At 43.7% G+C, this 23,340-nt stretch overlaps 1 protein-coding gene across 2 annotated transcripts in view; it reads left to right on the top strand.

The window, feature by feature from the left end:
- Positions 1–6,502: 6,502 nt before the first annotated feature.
- The window catches only part of PAK6 (p21 (RAC1) activated kinase 6), a 38,289-nt gene continuing 21,451 nt past the window's right edge, over positions 6,503–23,340 (top strand). Inside the window, exons 1-4 of one of the 2 annotated variants that reach the window (XM_021556028.3) lie at positions 6,503–6,905; positions 18,038–18,363; positions 18,676–18,874; positions 19,475–19,539. The gene's annotated coding sequence lies outside the window, so the exon portion shown is untranslated. The remainder of the gene's footprint in view (positions 6,906–18,037; positions 18,364–18,675; positions 18,875–19,474; positions 19,540–23,340) is intronic. The other variant, XM_077784303.1, reaches the window with a different exon arrangement.

The raw sequence follows: 23,340 nt of genomic DNA, 5'->3' as shown, positions 1-23,340 counted from the left end.
GCGAGTGTCATATTTAACATTGCTATCAAATGGTTTCAAATTACTTCATTTAGAATCCATGCAGGAACGCTGCTGCATGACTGGGAATATTTTGTGGCTGCTGGATGCAAAAGCTCCTCATTTGGTGGTAGCTTTCATAACCACATAGGATTTCCTGGACACTTGAATACAGCTTGAATGATTCTACTTGGAATGTGTTCTTGTAGAAAGTTTTCATAAGAAGAAGTAGATCAAGTCACAAGTGGAAAAGCTGCACACATAAACCATTTTTCTTCTTAAGGCAAGAGTTTTGTTTACTTTTGCAAGGGCTGGAGTTCCTGACTGGATTTGAGCATCCCTGAAATCTCAATTTGCCCTAAGTGATGTATTGGCAGGCTTTTGTGGGAAGTTTTGTGGATAGTTATATGTGTTGACTTTGTATGTACTGCATTACTGAAACCAGTACAAAGGCTTCATTTTATTCAAGACGACAGAATTTACCAGATCCAAACCCAAGGTGGTAACTATGTACTTGAAGTGCAGGGAAACTTCTCAGATTTGGGATTTACTTTACACAGGAAAGTGTGAGCAGACAACTGCACTATTAGCAATTTCTTCTCCCCAAGAGGCCAAATTGACTGTGTTTTTTCATTTAATTGAATTCTCCAGCCATGGTTCTGTTTGGTTCTCCCACTTTGTGTTATGTCCAAATTTCGGGGTGGAACTCAGTTTTTTTTTTTTCACATTGCTTCAAGCCACCTTCTTTCCAGCTTTTTTTCTGCATACTCTGTCACTGTTCCTCTTACTTTGGCCTGTCTTCTTTTTGCTCTCATAGAGTCCTAATGCCTTTTTTTATACTTTCTCTGAGAGGGTTATATATTCTTCTAATTCAGGAATAGGACCTAAATGCCCTGGTAGACCAGCTTAGATCAAATGTAAAACTGCTGCTGAAGAATTTATTTTGGTCCATTAATGCCTTAATTAATGCTTCTTGTACTACATTGATTAGTCATCTATTGAGCTAGCAGATAAACACTGCTCTATCTCTAACCAGAGTTTAGAGCCAAGATCACTGGTAGAGCACTCAGGAATCCAATGCATAGCTAATTTCTGCTAGCTCTATAAAGATGGTGTGTTTGTTTTTTTATTTAACGGAAGTTTTTTTTGCCTTTGCTGATCGTCTTACTGCCTTTTAGACAAAATCTGGGGAATCACACTTACTTTCCTCTCACTTGCAAATTTTTCAGTTTCCTGCAGCACTGAGCTGAATACCAGGTAGATTAGGAAGAGAAGGCTCCTAACAAAGTATCAGTCATCCCAAGGACTTCTCAGACAAGGCGTGTTTGTAGCCAGTACAGAACAACTTCACTGTGTCTAATTTGCACAAAAAGCTTTTGAGAACAGGCTGAACAGAGATAAGAGCTCTCAGCAGCAGTTCAGTAAAGGAAATCTGTTCTTCAGGTCTTTAAAATATGTAATGTAAGTGAACCTATTTGTCTTTACTTAAATGAGATCTAAATCAAAGCTGCAATACTCCACTATTACTTTTTTGTTGACTTGTTATCTGTTTTCTTTCTAAACACAAAGAGAGCTATTTCTTCTCTGTCTAATACAGCTGCCCATAATCAGTTACTCTTCATGTACATCCCAGACAACACAAAACTACCCCCCAATAGTGTAAAAACAGAAACGTCAATGGCATTATAAATTTCTCCATAATAAACACACACAAATAATGAAGAGGAGCAAGCAGGTATAACAAGAACGAGCAGTCATCTCTTCTGATGTTTGTTCCCACTTTTGCTTCGATGGAACTCTGCCTCTCTGCTGCACAGGTCAGTCTCTGCCTCCCCTATGCCATGAGCTGATTGCACCAACATGTAACAGGAACTCGGGAGCTCTTTGGACATCCCTGTTGTCTGTTCAAGTAATTCTGCTCCAACGTTAAAAAAGCTTTTCCTGAGCATCACTTTCTGAATCAGTGTGACCTTGCAGGCTGGGATTGCCATAGTCTTGCCCACAGGATATTTGGAGATGAAAATTGTCTTAATATTTTCTGAGGGAAAAGAGGCATTTATAAATCTTAACATGACAAAATGTTCCACACCAGATTGAGGTATGACAGGCAGATGTGTAAGTCCTAGTGAGGTTGTCATTAATAAATAGAGTGATGGAATCTGGGCTATGGAAAATCTAATGGCTATTATATAAATAAAAGTGCACAGAGGAAAATAGGAATGTGATGGGTCATGGTTGTACCAGGTTGCTGGAGAACAAAACTTGACCAGAGATACAAGAAGGATGTCTGAAAGATACCTGCAGGCTTCAGCTGCTTTGATTCAGAAACTAAAAGAATCAAATTATTAATGTCCACTCTGTTACGCAGAAAGGAGTCTAGGAAAGTTTGCAGGAAATCACTGAGCACCCAAAAATGCTAAAAGTAAAAAATGGGGACTGATTAAATGTGCTTGAGCTGTGGATGGGACAAACCTCACAGGTGTGAGCCATTTTATTCTTAAACTGTGGAAGCTGCAGCTGGAGTTGATCCCACTGTTTCTAAGGCCTCACGAAGATCATTGCTTACACCTGTGAAATACAGGTGGTCCAGGTTACCTCCTTAGTGGCTCTGGAGTGACCAATGATGTTACAGAACCTAATTGCTTTTTAAGGTACACCTGCAAGTACTTACAAGCCCGTTGTGAGCTCTGGAGCTCACTTTATTTGCTCACATAACATCTGAAGAGAGCATTTTAAGGAAGCTTGAGGAAAGGTGAGGAGTACTGATCATCTGCTGGTCTTCAAAGGTATGTGATTTGTAGATTTAAAATCCTAACTCTGAGATAATTGGGAAAGCTCCTAAAATCAGATAAGTGTACTCAGAATATATGTATCTGAGACTTTTACAGCCTCGGGTTTGTGTTCGATAAAAAGATCAAGAAAACCTCAGAAGAGAAAGATGCACCTGATAACTGGTACATTATCAGAAGTGTCTGCCTGAGCTTATGCTAGCAGATAAAATGATTTCACAGAATAAACTAGGATTTTTGGGTTTTTCAGAGTGAACTAGAAGGGACAGGCAATTCAAGAGAGCTGTAAGGATGTTGTGAGGTTAAGCAGGGACAAAATTAAAAGGGGCCAAAGTCCAACTAAAACTTAATCTGGGTACTGCTGTGAAAGACAGTATAAAAATGCTTCTATAAATAAATGAGCAACAAAAAGGGCTGAGAAGAATCTCTATTCTTATGGGACTTTAAGGCACTCTTTATTAAGAAGTGTTTGAGTCAGTGTCCCTGGCAGGATTTAAATAATACATAGAGGTGGCACTTGGGGATGACCTGGTTTGCTGGTGAGCTTGGTGGTGCTGGGTGGACTCTTGGACATCTTTTCCAACCTTAATGATTCTGTAATTTAAAGAAGACAAATCACCCCTCCTGCATGAGCATCAGCAAGTAATTCTGCATCTTTCTTCTGTTCTGCTGCTGATTTCCCAAATAATATTCCAAAATGCCTTTGGGCTAAAGTGCAGCTCCTGAGGTGCAGTGCTCCCTGCTGTGTCCTGGTGATTTCCCCAAGGATGCCTCGATATGCAAAAGCTGTGCTCCTATTAGAAGTGAGTTAGACGTGAGTTATTTGCCTGCGGGCTGGGGAATTGGTGGTTGGAGTCTTTCATTTAGCCTTGGGCTATGGGTGCTGCAGTCACGTGGATGTGCCTGTGTTTATATAGATCACCCTTAAAGCTTGACAAGGAGCACTGAACTCCTTTAACAGTTTCATTCTTTTGGTTCTTACTATTTCACACTTGTTGCCTCTCTACTCGGTTAATCCAGCAGAAGCTGGATGCTGTTTGGAAGCTTAGAAAGATGAAGGTTTCATTTCCATAATAGTTTAAATTATTAAACAATGTGAATATCAAGGTCATTCATTAAAGACTGAGGAAGAATGCTGTTCCTTTTGTTGGTTCTAGAAATGTTTATTCCCTCCTTTCCTTTTGTAATAACTATGATCCAAAGCTATTTAATTATTGACCTCATGGTTCCAGCAGGTATGGAAGTGATTTACCAATCAGGAGCAGCAGCTGGGTGACATTATGCTGACAAAAGACAAATGTTAGTGTTCAGTTTCTAAGCCTGAGTTGGGTTTTTTCCCAGTGCTTTGGATTCTCTTGATTTTTCAGTATCTTGAGCAGTTCCTTGAAGCTAAACTAGTAGTGTACTTCATAGTATAATGCTTTATATTATCATTCGCTCAGGAATCATTTTGTAGGAAAAAGGAAGTTGGAATATTGCAGAATTCAGTATTGGTATGCTTCCTTGATATGCACTAAAGGCACTGTTATGGCTGTTTTGCCACATCTGCATCTACTCCTAAAGAACCAGCCTAGGTTAGTATTTTACCTGCATGTGAACTGAACTGGCTTATTCCAAGAGCATTCTACAATTATAATTTTTGTTCATATCTAAGTTCTTAATCTTCACTTTTCTCTCCTCTGTGTTTTGCAATTTTTACAGGCACTAAACATTTGTTCTGTAAGAATTGTGTTGATGTGGAAACCCCACACAGCCAAGGCCAAACCAACAGTCACAGGACCCTCAGGGGTCCCCTCTAGCTCAGGCTGTTCTGTGATTCCATGAGTTATTACTGAATGGTTATAAGCCGTATGAAGCCTTTACATAAACCAGGGTCTCTGTCCCCTCTTTTTTGTGACATGTGTTTTCTTCCAGAACTGGTTGTATCTCACAATGGAGAGATTTTTTTCAGGGTAGAAGTTACTCTACAAACATGAGTATTATTTAACCTCAAACCCAGTGAAGAGCTGGGAAAGCTAAATCTAGCTCTAATGAATGAAGTCTGAAAGCTGACAGCATTCAGTAATCTCACAGGCTTGGGATATTTTCTGACAAGAAAATTAATTTCTGAGACTTGTTGACAGAAACATCAAGAATGGAGATGCTGCCTTTGCTTCCACCCACCCCAGCAAAGAGTGGGGGACGAGAAGCAGCTCTTATAAATAGCTCGGTTCCTGTTGTATTTGTAAGTTCGGCGCTTTTTGTGTCAATGACATCACCCTCTTCTCCATGGCAACCCCCTACGAAGTCAAAACTGCAGGGCACTGTCAGAGGAACTCAGACCAGCAGATGAACAGGTTGAATCAAGATGATTTAACTGCAAAATAGTGCAGGGGCAACAGAAGGAGGTGGGAAACAAACAAAGGGGCTACTGGCAGCTCTGTTACTCTGGAAAACAAGCATCTCTAGTGTCTGATTCCCCAAACTGCCCTATCTCTCTGTCTGATTCCCCAAACTCTCCCCTATCTTTTTCCAAGTCCTTGTCAGGAGGAGGTAGGTGGAAGGCAGGTAGGAATCTTATTCCCAGTCTTCAATGTGTCTGGAGAGCAGAACTATAGGTGACTAAGCAGGAGGAGTATGACTGACTCATTCCTGAGTTATTTCTCACTCCTCTTCCCCCTCCCATCTATTCTGTTTGGTTTTTTTATCTTTCACCCAACAGCTCAGATTTTTTCCCCAGGCTCTGATGAGGAAGAATTAGCAGCAGGCTTTCTTGTTACCTAATGTTCACAAAAATGTGCTTGTGGTTATTCAGGTGAGGAAATAGAAGCCAACTCCAAGAACAAGAAAAATGAATTGGCTCTTGGATACAGCACCTTTATCTGGGAGAAAAAAAAAACTGCTTCTCTTTTCTGAGTGTTGTGTAGGAAATACTGAAGTAGCTGATGTGCCAGGAAGCTGTAAATAACTGGCTTCTTTTTCAGGATACCTATGGAAAATAGTTAATTGCCTCCCAGGCAGCCCTGCTGGTGTTGATTTCTAAACTGACTGCAGTGGGAAGAAGCCATAGCACTTGGTGTCTTGATTACAGCATTGGATTCTGCTGGGATGCATTTGGGACTCAAGGATCAGGAATATAATGCTTACAGCTGCAGAGTTTCAGCCAGTATGAGCTGTTTCAACCAGCTTAATAAATCTGTCCTCATTTACATCCCTGTGAAGTCTGAAGCCATAGAACAGTTTACCTTCCTTCTCAGGTGCCAGGCAAACTTTTGCTCAAACCTGGCCTGCAGAAGTGTCAACTTTGTATTAAGTTTTGCAGTTTTTGAAACTGCATGACATGGGACCCAGGCAAGTTATGCAAGGCCAGCACAATGCCCAGAGTCCTGACATCCACAAAAGGATGTGGCAATGCTCCCCACATAGAGAACGAAGTCTGTGATGGAATTACACTTTATTTGCCCCTTGTGGCCTGCAGTTTACAGGGCATGAGAGTCTTTAATCACAGATTCTCAAAGTGCAAGGCTCTGTTATGTCTGTAGCTCTATCCCCACCCTATGATGATAAGCCTGTGATTTCTAGGCTTGGTTGAGGGGAAAATGCATGGAGTCTCTACGCACCAGAATCTTGATTAGTATCTTGCTTTTGCCTTTTGTGCAAAATGCCACTCAAGGCACTGTGCCATCCTCTTTGCTGAGCTCACAGCATCAGCCCATGATAAAAAAAGGTCCCAGAAAACATTGACTCACTGCATCCCAGCATCCTGACAGGGCTATGTGTCTGCAATGAGATCTCCTCAGCTGGAACTACGAGGTTGCAATGGAATTGATGGTTGTGAGGCTGTTTTACCTTCCCTGAGTTGTGCTACCACCTGTACTGCCTGCCGGGAACAGGGGTGGGAGCACTGGGATCACTGCCCAGCACCTGGCACGGGGCAGTGTTGCTGAGGAAGCAGCTGGAGCCGGGGGGTTTGCATGTGCATGAGGAGTTTTCTGCAGAAGCTTTAAGACTAAATTGCTGAGAATTTTTGCCTGAAGCAAGGGATGTTTCCCCGTATTTAAGACAAGCAGCAACCTGCAGTCAGAAGGAAGAAGAGACTGTATTTACTCCAGAAGTATTTCTCTGAGATCTATTTTCAAGGTAAGCCTGTTTTTGTGGGAGGTAGATGGGGCAACAGGGTTCAGCATTCTGAACACTGAAACTAAAATGACTTCTGCATTTTTGTTATCTTCCTGGTCTGTAGGACCCACATCAATGTATTATGTCTCTGGTATTCCCTTTTTAGGTTGAAAAGTCAACCAATAAGAGCTAATTTTCTGAGGTCTGAAGCCATAAAAATGGGTGAGGGAGAATGTTTTTAACACTGCCTTGTGCCTGTGGTGTTTTTAATACTGCCTGTGTTCTAGTGGTGAATGAATGCCATGGATTGTGCCCCTAAAAATATTTAAGTAGCAGAATGATGAGTATTAAAAGAACAGTAGGTGAATTAAAGTAAAATTTAGTAAATAGACATCAGCTTATGGTTTATTAATTTAGTGGTTTTCAACATTGCTAGGTTATTTGTTGTTCTGTAGGAGGCAAAATGAAGATGGTTCATGCCTTGGTAACTTGGACTTAAAGGTTTTTTGGCATAGTTTGAAGAAATGCTGTTGAAACCTAGAGCAAAGAGATAAGATTATTTTAAAAAAAAATTTATGACACCTGAACAACCAGTTTATTGCTGTTGAAAGCTATTGGTTGAGAGGCCAGAAAGTAGTAGAGAGCTTGTCCTTGCTGCAGGAAAAGCCTGTTAAAGGTAGGAGAAAAATACCTTGAATGTACCGAGACGGCTCTGAAAATAACTGGTAACACCTAAAGAATGTTTGATCGTCAGCATCCCTTCCTTATACTGAAACTATTCCTAGCTGAGAACCCTCCAGCCTGAGAAATGTGTGCTTAGGTCGTGGGTATAAATAACAGTCCTTGATGGGAGTACAGCAGAGCATGGATTTGGTGAAGCTGCTGGAGCTGTGGAGGGAAGGTGCTTGCTGAGCCCAGAAGTGCAGGGCAGAGCATGCACACTTTCTCTTTGCATGCTAGTGGAACTAATAATTGAAAGAAGTCAATTTTGCTCTTGGAATAATACGTGTTCATAAAACAAATCACCTTCTGTTTAGGGAAATCACTATAGTCAATAAACTTTTGGAAAAAAGCCTTGCCAAGTCTGTGAAGAGTGAAATCAAAATACTTTTTTGCCTCTTCTTTTCCCTTGAGAAGGTGGCAGCCAAACAGTGCCTGGAGGGAAATTGTGCCCTGGGCAGGCTGCAGAATGGCTGGGTGAGGTTGCCTGGGAAATGGCACCTGTGCCCAGTGTTGAGGCAGGGGCTAGTGACTGAGAGGGCCTTGGTGCTGGCAGTGCTTGTGTAACATTGTGCTGTGTCCGCAGCTGTCGCTGCCAGGCACTGGATCAGCTCATGCACTTGGATGTAGTTGCTGCAGCTTGATTCCACTCCGTAGAAATAGTTGAGGCTATTCCTGCCAACTTCCCAGTCAGGAGTCATCAGTTCTGCCTCTGTCACTTGGGGAGCATGAACAAATAACTCTTAAATCATTAATCTAGGGCAGCTTCCAAGACTCCTGTGTCTTGTACCCAAGTCTGGAATACATTTTGATCCGATCATTATCCAGGGACAGCAAAGACTTTGAAGAGGTGTTTACCCAGGGGGTGGCCATGCTGCACTTCAAACTCTCAAAGAAAATCACAACATGAGAGGATAGGGGGAGCAAGGGAAGTGCAAGCAAGGCCCCAGAGGAGCAGGGAAACTGGAAAGAAACTGTAATAGCCACATGCTGTGGACTGGTGGACAGGCCAGCACAGCAGCCTGTGACTTTGGGGGGCTATGGAAGCTGCTGCTGCTGCTTTTGGTAGTGCTACTTGACAAAATTTTAAACTGGAATTCTGCACAACCAGTGTTAAACATCAGGTTATCTTCCATGGGATGATTCTTTACATTTGGTAAAGCCTTGTAGTTTGGTTGATGCAACTTGATGGTAGAGGGGGACTTTTGACTTCCAGAGAGAACCATGGAAGGAGGGATAAATAAGAGGAAACAAGTGTTGCTGCTGGAGAATGCAAAGCACAGCAACCTAGATAAAGGTGATCCTAATTGAGGAGGAGGAGCATTGGTATTTAATTAAAACTACTCCTAAAACCCAGGTTCTTTGCAGTAAAATAAATAGCATGACATGAGTAATTCCTCTCGGGGAACAAAATTACACTAATGTAGTAATAAGAAGGGCTTGTGTACAATTGCTCAGAGGAATAGGAACATGGCAGAATGATTTTTCACTGCTAAGAAGTTTAAAGGTAGTTCAAGGAAAAAGAGACAGATGCTGGTTAAAGCACATGCTCCTCAGGCCACTTCCAAAAACAGAGCCGAGTTCCTGACCTGGATGTTCTTGCAGGACTTAGCAATCCCAGCACAGAGTCTTAGCTCCCTCTCTGCTTTAGCAAATGATGGCAAGTTCTGTGTGTCACTTGCACTCCTGCTGCTCTGTCAGGGTGTTTTCAGTGAATTAAAAATAAATATTTCAGACCCAGACTTAGGACAATTGAGCTATGTGTCATGCATCTGAAGGCAAGAAAGGACATTAAAACAGATTTTTTTTCCTTATTTCCCTCCCACTTCTCATTTTTGATCATCTTAGAGTTGTATCTGCATTCCTCAAGCTGTGATGCCCATTCTGGGGAGGTGGTTAAATAGCATGAAGTCATTAACCATTCTTGACTGAGTAACAGCCAGTGACACAACATTGTTTCTTCTCCATAGCTGCCTTGTGTAATGCTGCAAGTTTTGGTTACTCTTTCCATTTCATGCTTTTCATTTCTGTGACATCCGTCTGTTTAGCAGATAAGGTTGTGGAGGGTGAGGAAATAATCCCAGAATACAAAAACACATGCAAGTAAGGCTGGATGGGGCTTGGAGAAGCCTGATCTATAGGAAGGTTCCCTGCCCGCAGAAGGAGGCTGGAACAAGTTAATCTTTGAGGTCTCTTCCAACCCAAACTATTCTGTGATTCTATGAGTATATAAAGGGGATTTAAAGAAGAACAGAGGCATTGGGACAGTGGAATGGGAACTGCTGTTGCAGTGAGACAAGAACCTGGATGCTTGGGGACCAGGAAAGCAGGTAGTAGAACCTTTTTCCTTTTGTGTTCTTCCTTCCCTCCCCCTTTTACCCGATCTGTGAAAACAATCAACCAATTATCCGCAGCTCTCCCCCAGAACCCCTACCTTTAGTCAAAGGACAGAGTAAAGTGATTGTGGCTTATGGTAGATGTGGAAGGTAATTTGTGACCTACTCTGAAGAACCAATGTAGCCAAACTATGGCTTTGAGCAGTGTCATTTTTGGTATAGAGTCAGCTGAGGCAATGCAGCAGCTTCCCCTGGCCAGGGACAGGTGGCCTGCTGATATGGCATAGTGAGAGTGTATAGACAAGATGTTGTAGTTATTAAAATGAAACATGGCATTGCAAACTAGAAAACAAATGTATTCAGCAACTTCAGCAGAGACAGTGACTCCATAAATTGATAATGTCAACTTGATGGCTCTGAGCCCAATTGTTTGTCCCTGAGAATTGGTTAAATAGAGTTGAATGTCTGTAGGGTCAGTGTTCCCCTATTGATGGCCTTCTAGTTTTTTGACTTTCTTCCCTGCCAAGTATTGTGGGAACCTTTTTTACCCCACCTGTGTTAACATTTGAGTCTTCTAAATCTGTGACTTTTGAAGGCATAGAAGGAGCTGAGGGTTTTCACAGCACAGCTGGAAAGCTGTGCTTGGAGGAGAAGAAGGGTGCAAGTCTGTCCTTAACCTGGGCCAGGAACAGAGGAGTTAAGATATAGTGGCCAGAAGGCACTACACAGATCTTAAAATAACCAAGAACAGGATAATTTGGCTTAAAAAACCATCTGGGTCTTGATTCAGTGCTCATTAAAATTCATAGTAGCCTTATGATTGGCTTCTGGAAGAATTAAGCAGGGTGTTACACTTCATAATGAGTACTTTGGGACTTGGCCAAGAAAGTACATCACTGCATACAGTAACACTAGAAATTAACTTCTTTCCTGTGACATCCAGCTTAGAATGAGGATCTTTCTAGCACTTGTGGAAGTCAGTGAAAAAGCTCTGGTTTCAAGGGATTTTGGATTTCATCCGAAGAACAGATGTTACAGCTGATTTCAGGAAGAAGTGTCTCTGGGCAAGTCATGTCTAAGCTGGTCATGCTGCAGCAAGCTGTCCACTTTGGGAACATTAACAGTCTGCAGCCACAGAGCTCCTGAGTGTTCAGGGAAAGGACAAAAATCATACTGCCAACCTAGCACTGGGACAGAGTAATTGGGGCCTAAAAGGAAAAACGCCTGCTTGTGTTTCTTTCATTAGAAACCTAAATGTACTAACTAATGGTACAAATAGCTTAGAACCTCGTGGTACCTCATCAACCATGAGATGATGTCAGTAGACAAAATGCTCCTGTCTGTGACTGCTGCTGAGAATACCTCCTGATTTCTGCCTCTTTCTTATAGAATACTGTTTTGTGTTAAAGGAAAGAAAATACTAATTCTGCTTGTTCCCAAACCAGAAATTTGCAAAGCTCTTTGGACTTTTGTGTTCTCTTCCAAGTTCTAAATATGTTCTCCCAAAGCATCTTGAAACATCAGCCTGGGTCGCATAAAGCTGAGCCAATAACTTATTTAAGGAATATTACCTTTTATTCATTTAAAGACATGGTTTAAAAATAGTCTCTTGGGCTCACCTGAATTTTCCAGCTCCTTCTAACCTGTGGTCTGGGATCACCTTCAGTGGTCTGTGACTGTGCTTAGACAAGGAATGCTACTTGTAGAAAGAAGAAAATGAAGGCGTTTTTTCAGATAAATGCTCAAGTATTTCTGTAGGACATCTTTGGGCACCGCTGTTACTCAGGCTTTCAGTTTTCATTAAAATTCTGAAGAACTAAATAAGAAAATGGTCATTCTAAGTGTTAAGAAGGCTTTTTTTCCTCCCCGAGATCACATGAGGAAATGAGCTAGTTAATATTTTTTGTATTGGAATGTATTTTTAAAAATTCATTTATTTATAGCATTTATTTGCCACCTCTGAGAGCACATGAACAAGAAGTGTTTGACAAATGGTGGTTAAGTAGATGATCACCTGAAGTTTTTCTGTTATTTTTACAATGCTAGCCCCAGAATCTCTACATGTACAAATTAGGAAACATTACATCTTATTTGCCACTTAAATGGCAATGTCTTATGTTGCTCTTTTCTTCTTTGAGGATGATGGTGATGATGGAGATTTTCTTTAATCTTTAGGCATACACACACATATGTGCATATCAGTGGACTAGTTTCTGGTGTCATGTTGAAAAGTATTCTGGTTGAGTTGTTCCACCATGGTTTCCTTCTCTCAGCAGTCAGCAGGATCTAGACTCCTTCCAAAGGATGGGCATTCACTCTGCCAAATGCCAGCAGGTCCATGTGCTCAGGTAGGCTGTGACTGTGCTCAGTTTGGCCTCCCTTAATCATAAGGTAAGGCTGTGGTAGAAAAATGTTTCTTCAGTACCAGGAACAGCCGGTGTGTTCCAGTCCTTTCTAACATGCATTGCCTGACTGTGTGCATGCTTTAGTTCCTTACTGTGGAATCTGGCAGTCTTAGTAGTTGCACAGATGTTTTGGGTGGTTTGGAAAGTTGTTTTTAATAGAGACTAGTGGTAGTTAGAACTTTACTCTTTGCCCACTAGTTGTGTTGTGCTGAAACTGGTACCTCAGAACAACAGCGCCTCCTTCTGTCTTGGGCAGTATTCAGGCTATTAAAAATTCCAACCTAAATGAAGTCTGGAGGAAATTGCTGAAGATGAAAAAGGCAAGAGACTTCTGTAACTATGGAAAGACCAAAACTTACTCTTAGCGGAGGTATTAACTTGTTCCTCTATCATAGCAATTAGAATGCAAGACAAGGATGTCTTAGCTACCATTTTTCTATGTTATATCAGTAAATTTCTAAGTAAGGATTATAATAATTTAATTCTTTGTAACCCCTCCTGTTGACTCCAGAGCATTCTATTTTCGTGGAGATAAGGGAAACTGAGGGTACAGGATTGTGACATGCTGCTCTCAGTGGCAGAACAAGAAGGTCCAGTTCCTGCATTGCAGGCTGTGGCTGCTGTGTTGTGGCATGACTTCATGCAGCTGAACCATAGGCCAGACTCCTGAAACAACCAGAGCTTGAAAATAAATTTAATAATAGTGGGATTAAAAGGGGGGGGGGGGGGGGGGGGGACGAAAAAAACAAAAAAACCCAACCAGGTTTAATCCTTCAATTGTCTCCCACTTCCAGGGAGAGAAAACCAAATGCTTGATCCAACTGGAAGGGGTTGAAATAAATTTCAGATAGTTGTTCCCATTGCAATTGTCAGCCCTTCCCCCTCTTTTCTTTTACAGAGAGGAATAGCTGCTCTGTCTCTATCAGCTTTCCCCCCAAAAATGCCATCCACTAACCACCGTAGGTCAAAACCCTCTCCTGTACTTGCGACATAGAAGCTGCTGCTGGGAGCTGATGCCTATTCCCTGGCATGGGATTAGCAGTGCATCTCCCTGATTTTCCTGGGTTGAATCCTTTCAGGGTAAGGCTGAGTTGGCTGCAAGGACAGTTGTTCCCTGCCTCCACATGGCTGCAAGTGGGATGGGAAACCTGTGCTGCACGGAGGCACGTGCTTGGATTTTGACAAGCACAGGCTCCAACCCTCAAATTATTCTAAGCTCTGCAGAGCTGGGTTTGAATGTACCCAGAGGTAGAGTGACTAATGGCAGCAAATGGTGTTAGACTTTTGCAGCCGTTATTTTAGCCACTAGGAATTCGCTGGATTCTGGCTAATACTTCAGCGATAGCTGACTGACCTAGTTATTCAGAAGAGAGGCTGCGGTCTGTATTCCTCTGGTGCCAGCGAGGGATTTCAATCGTCATTTCTATAGCATCCTTAAGGATCGCAGCATGCTTGGAAAAACAACAGATTAAGCCGCCTCTGTTCTGGGGGAGTTGAGCATTGTCACAGTCATTTTAACAGCGTGCAGAATGCCTTTCCCAAGGTGACCTGGGAATCTGTAGGCAATGTTGGCTTTCTGCTGTGATGTTGCCATTGCAGGACTGATCATCGTGGCTTTTGTGGGAAGCAGAAGCACCTTTTCTAGAGGGTGGCACAGGCTTGTGAGATGGATCATGATGTTACTTCTGTAAGAACCAAATAAGTCTGTGAATTTTTACAAATAAAAGATCTGCAAGACATGTGAGGTGGCTGTGTTCCAAGCTGTATTGATATTATCTGCAGGAACATCTACCAAACCACAGGAATTTAACCAGTAGCAAAATATGCTGTGTTCAGGTGATCTTCTTGAGCTTTAACTTCAGTTTCTCATCAGAGCAGGTGTTAAAATTTTCAGAGTCTGATGTTTTCTTACCCTCTCTAAGCTTTACCTGCTTTCTTTTCTGAAACAGTTGTCAGGTACTGGGGCACTGCACCAGGGCAGTGGTGGAATCATCATCCTTGAGGTGTTCAAGGAAGGACTGGATGTGGTGCTCAGTGCTCTGGTCTGGTTGACAAAGTGGTGATGGGTCAAAGGTTGGACTTGATGATCTTAGAGGTCTTTTCCAACCTTAATGATTCTGTGCCTCTTGCCTCTGGCATTCTGCAAATTTGGCAGAATTTGCAGGTCCTTGTGCTGTTTCCTTGCTGGTGCACTTTACTCCACCACAAGAGTTGTTTGGCCCAGGAGAACCTGGCTGTAAGCCATTGTGAGCCTGAAGCAGGACAAGTTGCCTTCTTCCATGTGCCCCAGTCTGCATTGTTTGGCATAGGGCAGAGAGAGACTCTGAGCTCCCCATTGCCCTGCCAGATAGGAGTGTGGAGATGTCCAGATCTTCTACAGCACCCAGAGCTCTGGCAGAGGCAATGGACTCGATCAATGAACTTCCAGTTCTTCAGCTCTCATGCATTTGTGTTTTGTTTTGAATTGGGGAAAAAAACCTCCCCTGGTTTAGACTGTACACCTTGGATAAAACACTGGGTGAGCTCATGCAGCTGGAGTACAAGCAGGGCTTTGTCCTGCTGGCATCTCAGGATCCTACCTGGATAATGGCAGCAATGCATAGTAAGCAGGAGGATAACCCAAACACTGGAGCTGGCTATCCAGGTAATGCACTCATGGAATGTTCTGCCCACCTCCGAATGGGATACCCTTAAGGACAGGTGGCTAAACTGTAAGCACTTATTTAAAGTGAAACTCCCTCTGGATTGCTCCCTCCTTATCTCCAGTCCTGGCTTCACTGTCATGTGTTGATTATGAGACTCCCAGACCTGATTCCTATCTTGTGCTTCCTCCCACCGGTTGGTTCTATTGTGCAAATTTGCAACACACCCTTTCTCCTAGTGACCCTGTTGTCCCAATCCTTAAAGTGTATTCTTTCATTTCCCCGGCCAGCTTCTCTAGATTTACAGAACCATGAAAGGGAAGGAAGGCATTCTGTGTGGAAGAGCATTTCTGCTTCCCATCTGATCCCTGAGCACAGGGAACACTTGATGAAAAGTCTGGTGCTGAGCCACAGCCTGGCTTCATAAGTGGAATTGCTGTAGTTCTTACTAGGATTTCCTGAATATATCAGATTTCCTGTGCCTTGGTGTTAGGCTTTTCCTGGAAGCTCTGTTGAATACAGACCCATTTTCCTTAGCAGTTTGCCCAGTTTCCACAAGTTTCAGACAGGTGGGCAGGTATGTTTCTCCTGGCTGAGGTAGAAGACAGACATTGAATATGGTACGGTTGGACTGGGTGTCTCTGACCTTTTATATTTTAAGTTAAAATTCCCCAGTGTTGCCTATTGGAATAGGAAAACATTTAATAGTGGGGTTTGCATCACAAAATCCTCCTTCAGTGGTGATTAAATGGGACCTGTTGCAGTAGCAGTGCAGGATGTGAGATCCTGGAGCTCTCCGAGCACAGTGATGTGGCTGGGCAGGATGAGGAACGACATGAGATCAGCACTTTGGATACAAAATTTGCTTTGCTTTGTGTCTGGGGAGGGGACATGGAATATGGAATGGCCTTTGCTGGGAAGATAAATCAGGCAGGCTGCAATGCAGACGTTTAGTCAACGTACCCTGCAGCACTTGTTGCTGCCAGGAATGGCTGTCCCAGAGACCGATGGGACCTGAGAGAGCAGCCGTAGGAGGAGTGGGGTGTGTATCGTGTGTTTATATAAATGCGCCAGTATAATTATTTATATTGTCTTGTGCAATTCTCTAGCTAAGAAGAGAGCAGTGGGCAGGCAAGGAGCAGTAAAATGTGTAATGAAGGGATAGTTGCTGAAGGGGAAAATTAGAGTTGTCTCACTTTTACTGGGTAATTTTTCTTCAAAGTGTGGAGAACTGTGGGGACCAAATTTGTGAATATAAAGATTGGAAAGTATCCTAATTTTTCATTAAGATTGTAGGCAGCAGAGGTTCATACTGACTCCAAACTGCCTTAGTTTCATCTAAGCTTGTGCTGTGACACGTAAAATCAGGCTCTGCCCTTCGTAACAAACTCAAGTCTTGTTCTAGAAGACTGTGCTAGCATTTAACCCAGGAAATACAATACTCATGCAAATGTGGAGCAGGCTCCAAGGCTGGATGACTCCTTGTAGACTGTAGAAGCTGTTTGCGTGTGACGCTCCCCATGCCATGGTTGTGCAGATGACTCCGCACTGCCTGGCACAGCAGCAAAGCCCAGGTGCGCAGATGACAGGGATGGTTTGCCATACACACCTACTAGGTTCACTCTGCTTCCTCATCCCTGATCCTCCACCACACTGCTCTGCCCTGTGACTTCCAGTGCGTTGGGAAAGAAGACTGTTCCCCTTTGTTATTTACTATGATTTTTTACTATTAAAGGGAACTTTCCTTCTTTTGATTATATCTGTGTATGGGGCCTGCTCCGTAGGAGAGAAAAGCTAATCCCCAGACAGAAAGGAACCTGGCTAGCTCTATTTCCTATACCCTGGGGAGGGAATAGGCAGGAAACCTGGGTCACTGTGGCAGGTAGGGACCTGCAGTGTAATGTAGAAGTGGTGACTGCATGTTCAGGAAGCAGCCTTCCACAATTTAGCTAGCAAGCTGGGAAATGAGGATTAGGAACCTCAGACCATTAGCTCCAAAAGGTTCTCTCTATGAACCTCAGTTCTGTTCCTTCTCCATGATAGTACTGTAGAGTTCATGAATTCCAACTACAGCTGAGACTCTGGTGGTTGTACAAAGATATTGCAGCTCTTTTCGTTGGAATGAAAAGGTAGGGAGGAAAATGGGAATGGGGAGGAACATGGCTAAAAGGTCACTCGGCTGGCTCATCTCTGTGGGACAAGCCACTCCCAGCAATAATAATGACCGCCTAATGATTATTTGTAGCATGTCATTATTTATTTAAGGGTGTTTCAACAAAAACAATGTTACGAAAAAAAACCCCTAAAATGTCATGGGGGTGAGTTTTTGTGGTTTGTATCTCTGTTCTTTGGACCTAAAAATATATGAGGGTTAAGCCAGCATTGTCAGTGGTTTGGATAGGTCAAGAATACTTGTTTGCAATGGAGCAAGGGCAGCTGATGGGTTTGCTGCCATGAGCTCTAAATGCTCCAGGCTGTAATCCCCAAAGTGTCCTCTGATGATGGCCCAGTCACCAAGCCCAGCCAATACTGCTGGAGCTGGTGTCCTACTGCTTGTGGAAAGTCTGTTTCCAGTAGTCAGTAAACCCTGAGGCACAGGCAGCGCAACTGAATTAGAGGGTGATCCCAGACTCCAGACCTGGCAGCTCTGACTCATGGCGAGGACAGGGGAAAAGTAAAAGCGCCAGGTCATGTGCTGCTCATCTGCAATGCAAATAAATAGGGTGAATTTTTCTACATTGAGCCATAAAACAAGCAATCAAATCTTTCCTTCCTGGGATGACAAGGGATTGGTGGCAGGTCCTGAAATCTGCAGCCAGGCAACACAGGAGATGTCGGGTTTGTTAGAAGTTTCAGCAGCTCCTAGCCCTGAGGCTGTGGAGCCGAGAGAGAAGAGCTGACGAGTGGAGCTTTAATAAGTCACAGTGAAGTCGGGTGTGAAAAAGGGCGGAGGGGAATGGGAGATGATCTCCCCAAAGTTCTTGCCTGAGACCCGGCACATTGGGGCCCAGGTGTGACTCTGAGCTCTTTATCTCTCTCATCCCCTCTAGGGACCAAGAGAGGAGACGGTGAGAAGAAGGTGAGATGGTCCCAAGAGGCTTTGCTGTTGGCATCTGTCGTTTTCCGTGGAACAGGAATCCGAGGCTTCTCTACGCTGAATGTTCCTGTGTCCCATCTGTTACCACACCCTGAAATCAAACTCGGCAGCTTAGGTGAATCAGGCACTGTACAAACATGTCAGACTTGCCTCCACCCCTTTTTCTTCTCCCGCTTTCTCCTGCCGTCTTTCTCTCTCAAGTTTATCGGCGTGTCAGCGGATTCTGGTGGCGGAGCATTCTCACTTCATCTCTGGTCACGGAGCAATGAGGAGTCAGGGGTAAGCGCCCTCCCGCAGATTCGGGGATCAACATTGATTTGCTTACTTGCTTTAAAGCCAGAACAACTGTCCTAATGGCCGCTGTTTCGTGGGATTTGTTCCCTGTGTTTACGGAGGACTGGGTTTGTCAGTTTAAACTAAGTCTCTGCTTCCCAGTGGCTGTGCTGCCTCGGCTTAACCCCTTACCTTCGGAGCTGAGCTGTACCACTGCCAAGGATTAGTGTAATAATCACACGTGTGTTGGCAGTGCCCGCCTGGGGTGAAGTGAGAGTGGAATAGTTCAGGGGGGTCATACAATTTTTTTCTCACAAGGGATGCTTCTGGAAGGAAAGAAAAACTGGGAGCCAGATTCCTTTGGGAAGGAGTTTGCTTCATCTTTACTCCTATAGCCCAGCAACACCGTCCTCCAATCGGCTTTACTGCATGACAGTGGGAGAGTTTACCTCCAGACTCTTCTTCCTCCTCTCCCTTGGAACTGTCCACCACCAGCATTGTTGCAGCAGGACTGCCAGTAAGATCTTGTGGTTTTTACTTTCCAGGGTCTGTGAGGTGAGACAACGTGTGGGGCTGAACTCTGGCAGTTTAGTCAACTGACACTCAAGAGGATGGGGAATGTGGAGGAAAAATGCTTTGTTGAATCTCGCAGGATGATGCTCTTAAAACCTTGGGGTGAAGAAGGGGTTAAAAATTACTCGGGATGATGCTTGAGAGAGCAGACAGCATGTCAAGAACATGCATACTCATCGCCTTTACAGGAGACAGAGCACTATCTGCTCTTAAGTATCTTCCATCTGCTAGGACCCTCGACATACCTTACAGAGAGGTCTAGTTAAACCCTTCCTGTGTGTATTCCCAACCTTCTGGTGGCTCTGCTGCCCAGGTTCCTTTCAGAACACTTCCTGAAGCTATGTTGGAGTACTCATGTGGGGCTGGGTGTGTGTGTTTTGGCTGGCTGAAAGCTGCCTAATCTTGTTCTATTTAAGTTACAATATACGGATTTATTGGGCATTTGTATTTAATTATTTTTGTCAGGTAACCAGTGCATACAGGCAGGTATTTGCAGTGACAGAAAACAGTCCTGTCTGTTAATATTTGCTTTCTTTTTTGCCAGGGCATTAATGCTTTAATGTATTTGGGGACAGAGCACTGAAAAAACAGAAGAGAAATTTGTGTCTGGTGAGTGTGAGCTCTCAGGTGAAGTTGGGGGATGTATGGAGAATAAGAGACCTTTGCCCACTCTTTGTCTGCTTTTCTGAGCTCTCTGTTTGGGTACAACCTGTCAGCCCCTAACACAGCCTGCTGGGGAAGGGAAGCTGCTGCCTCGCTCTCTCTCCAGCCCTATCCTACAGAAAAGTCTCATTCCTGATGGTGTGATGAAGCTTTATATTATTTTTAATGTTGAGTGCTGCCTTGGTATATACATCCTGCATGCTATGTGAACAATGATTTATGAATCTAGAAGCAAAGCTGATCAAATAGTGGAAAGAGCTGTCAGCAAATAGCTTGCTGGATTAGTAACTGTGCTCCCAGATGGAAAACCTGCTCCGTGCACAGAGCAGTTTGTTTCTGTCTAGATGGTGTGAGTATGGATGTACCTGGGAAGGCCACCCTAGGTCCTGTTGCCAAGGCTTGCAAAGTGAGAAACAACCACTTGCTTGGTCACAAAACAGTTTTTATTCCCAAGGAGAATGAAATTAAGGCAAATTCTTTTTAAGTTTGGCTCTCCTGCCTCCAATCTAAAAAAAAGAGTTCTTTTTAACCTACTTCTATAATATGCTTAGGGAAATTCACAAGCAGAGAAAAGAGCTAAATATTTGTGTAAATTGCTTTAAACAAAATTGCTTAAAGCAGCTTGGACTAGCTTAGCCCAACTGCAACTTAAAATACACAGCCAGGCTCTGAGCTCTGTATTGCACTTGAGGGTTTTTTGGGTACCCACAGAGGTACCCTGCTGAAGTTCCATCCCATTCAGAGCAGCACATGAGCTCTGTACCTTGACAGGACACAAGTGAGCAGGAGTAGCTGAAGGCTCACCAGGAGTTGTCCTGCTCAGCACTGAGGACTGCAGAGAGCGCAGCAAGCTCTGTCACCTTGTTGGGGGGTTCTGGACTGGGGAGCAGCTTCGTTGTCTGTGGCACCACGGCTGCTCCTGCACCAGTCTCACTGACTTTGAGCTATAATGTCATAGACTTAGTGCAGTGGAGCACAAAATCAGCACTTGGCTGTACAGGTCTTGTTTTTAAGGAATTCCTCATTATGGTTTCTAAAGCTGCAGGATTACCATATGGTTTGAGGACTAATGCACTGCCATTTGGTCTTACCAGTGGTACTGTTGTTCTTAGAGTGACCTTCCATTTGTCTGGCAAAAGAGAACAGTGGGAATGGAGGGTGCCCATACACTAAAAGTTGAAATCTATTTCCCTCAAAAATGTCTCAGGAAATTACATTTTCCCTAGGGCTCAGCCATTTAACTTGTAGTGTTAGTAATTAGATTATTTTGTAATTAATTGATGAACAGAATGTAGCTGTAGCCAATAGCAGTAATTTATCTTTTGTTAGGAGTCCACCTCAGGTTTTAACATACAGAGGGTTGTGTGAACACTCACAGTTATGGCAAACAGAGCAGGATAACCGATATTCCCTGGGAGAAGACTTGTCTGTTGTAATTTAAATTTGCATCTCAGTGTTGGCAGCAGTGAGCAGGAAGGCACTGAGAGTCAGGCAGGTTGTGGGGTTAAGCAAATCTGTCTTTCCATGTTTTGGGGGGCACTGCTTGGGCTGGAGTTTTCTCATCAGTTATCCTGTGGGATTAACACAAGCAAACTGTCTTGCAGGCTGCTGACAGCAATTAAATATATTTGTGTCTCTCTTTGGGAGAACATGATGAGCATAACTAGGGACTGAGATTGTTTACTGTTGGCTGGGAGGAAGTTTAACTCTTGCATCTCTATACTTAGGTGATTTGGGGGATTGGTGGGGTGTCTCTGTCAGCCTTTTGCTGTGCTACTGGAGCAAGTATGGTGATCCATGACAGTGGTCACCAGTGCGTCTGCTGGGATAGATTTGCTTGTGAGAATTCAGCCCTGCTCCCTGAGTGTGTGACTCTGCCTGCATACAGTAAAATCTGTGCTGTGCCTATTTGCACATTTGCTGCAGCTTCCCCCTCGTAACCCTGCGTGCCAGAGGCAGCTGGATCTGCGAGCCGTGCAAGAGCGCGCTGAGGTTCCATGGCTTACATGGAGCCGCAGGACGTGGTGCCCAGTGTTGCAGCCCAGTGCTTTGGCTCCTTCTTCTGCCATGTGACCCCACATGCCAGATGTGGCTCCTTGGCTTGTCCCAGTGTAACCTCTTGTCTGATATGTAAGATGTTGCTATTCATGTGAATTTTTGGAGAAAGGACCTTAAATGTTCTTAATCTAATCTCAGTAGTGCTTTTATGCTGATTTTGAATGGATTTGTCACATAAGACAGTGGAGAGTGAAGCCCTGAATCTGTCAAGCCCTGTCTTGAAGTTCTCTGGTGCTTTGGATTAACAGCAAAATACAGCAACCTGTTTTTAACCCTGATGCATCCTTCATGGCAAAATAATGTTGGGAAATCCATGTGGAACAATGCAGGTGCTCTTTGGACAGGGGTCAGGGAGGGGTGTGGGTGTGAGGTGAGTGTCAGAGGTGCAGCACAGCGTGGTTTGGTATAGTCAGAACAGGACACGAGCCACATGAATCATGTAAAAGGTGGGAGAAAAGGGTCAGAGTTGCTGTGGCTTTGGTGTCAGCCTGGTGACCTGCAGCACGCATCCTGTTGGCTCTGTGTGCCAAGGGCACGATGAGTGAGCTGCCTTCCTTGGTGCTGCAGCAGCGTTTGGTGGCTGTACCCTCTCACACACTGAGCCCAAGGGGGAAAAGCTGGTCTTGTAATGAAGGCCCTGGACTGCAGCTGAGGTTTGGGTGTGTTTTCTGTCTGTTCAGCTTAGTCCTGTCAAGGCTTCTGGACCCATGTGCTGATGTCCAGATCAATCCTGTGGTCAGTGTGTGTCTTGGCCTCCACTGGGGCCCTGCACCCATGTTTTCTCTCTATGGAAGCCAGGGTGTGTTGGGCCCGGATCTGGCCTTGATATAAAGTTAAAAAGCAGCCAGGAGACATACTTGGGAGACATAGATCTGCTAATCTACACATAGGTGGGAAGAAAAAGGGCTAGTAATTTTTTTTGTCTCATCTGTAAATGAGGATAATAATTCCCTTTCTTCACCTTTAGTCTGTTTAGATGAAACCTCTAGAGGGTGGGGCCTGACTTCAGAGACAGACACAATGGGATGGTGACTTCAGCTGGGATTTCTAGGGGACTGTAAATAATGGAAAACTTTGTTATTTGTCAAAGGATAAACCCATTAGCATTTGGGACATGCCTGTGCTGGTTTTGGAAAGTTCAAGAGGTCTTTTCTTTGCAAGTGCTTTTATATATGTCCCAGAATGAATTTGGTATAGTGTAACTAAAACATATCTAAAAGTATGCAACCCAGCAGCGTCCCAAACAAGCTGAGCAAATAGGCGTTCACTGGGTTTTAGTCCTAATTTATGAGCATGGAAATGGAGCAGGGGAGAGAGAGCTTCAAATCCTTCAGACCCTGTTCAGTGGAGGCACTGCAAAAAATGTCAAGCCAGTTGTGCTGTTCTTCTCATTCCTCAGAAATAAACCCACCAATATAACAAATATGTCTCTTCCTAAGCTTATTTCTAATGTAATATTAATCTGTGTTCTCGTGTGTGTTTGGGCAGGATTTAGAGCATTACATCAGTTTGCTGTGCTGTTGCTTTGCTCCAACACGCAGCTTTGCCATGGGGGGCTGGTGAGGGAGAAAGGAATAGAAGGGAAGGACTTGAAATGAGGAAAGGGATAGCACAGTAAGAAGATAGCCAGTCTTCCTTTAGGAGGGAAAAAAGTACTTCAACCAGTATTTCTAAAACTAGAATTGCAGA

This window comes from Lonchura striata, chromosome 6, assembly GCF_046129695.1.
Source record: "Lonchura striata isolate bLonStr1 chromosome 6, bLonStr1.mat, whole genome shotgun sequence".
NCBI lineage: Eukaryota > Metazoa > Chordata > Aves > Passeriformes > Estrildidae > Lonchura > Lonchura striata.
This window is presented reverse-complemented; position numbering and strand designations above follow the sequence as displayed.